At 40.7% G+C, this 1,655-nt stretch overlaps 1 pseudogene; it reads right to left on the reverse strand.

Annotated features, from left to right (window-relative positions):
• Nucleotides 1–1,298: 1,298 nt before the first annotated feature.
• LOC102893430 overlaps nt 1,299–1,655 on the reverse strand; it is a 933-nt pseudogene continuing 576 nt past the window's right edge.

Consider the following 1,655-nt stretch of genomic DNA (forward strand, 5'->3'; position numbering starts at 1 on the left):
AACTATCATCCAGTCGACCTATGAGTGAGGGATCAGGAGTCCCTCTCATCCCCTACTCAGCAGTGTCCTCCGGGGTGAGAGGCAGTGATTCTGGCCTGGACCTGAAGGAATGCTCACCTCCACCCGGCCCTCTGGATCCAGGGGAGGGGTGGGGGACCCTCCCAGACCCCAAAAGGCCTTCTAGGGTCAACTGCTTTCTGCCCTGGGCTCCAGCCATTGTCCTTCTTTCTATTCTTCCAACACCACACAAGTCTCCATTTCTGAGCCTTTGCACTGGCTGTTCCCTCTGCCCAGAACACATCTGCAGATATCAGTTTGTCTTGTTTCTTGGGCTCCTTCAGAGCTTTGCCCTAATGTTATCTTTTTAGGGATACTCTCCTTGGCTATCCTGAAACTACAACACTTCCCAAACACCCCACCCACCATATACTCCCTAACTTTAATTTTTCTCTGTAATACTACATTCCATTATCTGATTCACTATTGACTTTACTTACATTTTATTGTCTCTCTTTCGCATTAGCAAAGAAATGTCACAAGTTCAGGGTTTTATGTCAATTCGGTCCCCTACTGTATTCTCAGCACCTAGATCAGTGCCTGGCAGTTGGTCTCAATAACTGTTAGTTAAATGAGCAGTCAGTCACATATTTGGGCTCTGGATCCAGACTTCCTGGGATTGAGTCCCAGCTTTGCTACTGGCCAACTGTGTTGCCTTGGGCATGTATTTTAAAACCTCCTGACCTCAGTTTCCTCATTTGTAAGACAGGGTTGTTTTCATGGTTCAAGGAAGAAATCCATGTAGCCTGGTTACTCTCCTATAAATGTCGGTTAATTTTTTTTTTTCAGCTTCAACAAATGAATTTATAAGTAACTTGTTTCACCAACAATCCTATACAATGCCTACCCTAACTCCACCCCAAATACTTCAAGCAAATCCTTTATTTATCATTGCATCCATTTCTTAAAAACTTGTTATAATCATTAAACCAAAGATTACATATTTGATGTATAACACTGGAATTAAGAGACTATGGGAAGATAATCAGTTTTTAAATATATCAAGGACTAGGACATGGCAGTAAATGGCTGAGGTAGGATAGAGGATAACACTGAGAGGATTCTGGACTACAGCAACCACATATTCACAAACAAATTAATTCCATCTTCCAACACTTGCTAAGGCTGTGTCCCTTTGTTCTACTTCTCAGCTACTTTTTCATAAAGTTACTGGTATATAAAAATGACTCAGGCACACTTGCCTCACATTCAAATTCATGCCTCTGCAAAATTAGATACCTTCAGAACACCCTCCTAGACTCTGCATCCAATAAATAGCTAGTGTTGCTTATCACTGGTACCATATTCTTTTTGCCTGAAATACCCGACATTTCGTCAAAAACCAGATTCAATTCTCTTCTCCTATGAAGTCTTACTAGAATAAGATCCTGTTCTGTTCCTTCTGTTATTGTTCTTTGCACACTAGAATTTACTTAACTGTTTACTTGCCAAATAGCTGGAAAGGTTAATCAGTTTAAGAAAAAAGTCCCAAATCAATACACAATTTTTACTGCATCTTTAAAATATCACAGGTAAGTCTAAAGAATCATCCAACATCTTGGTGTTTCTGTAGCTGGACAACTTTGACCTTATTTAAC

The sequence above is a fragment of the Pteropus alecto genome, unplaced genomic scaffold (assembly GCF_000325575.1).
Source record: "Pteropus alecto unplaced genomic scaffold, ASM32557v1 scaffold326, whole genome shotgun sequence".
NCBI classification, from domain to species: domain Eukaryota; kingdom Metazoa; phylum Chordata; class Mammalia; order Chiroptera; family Pteropodidae; genus Pteropus; species Pteropus alecto.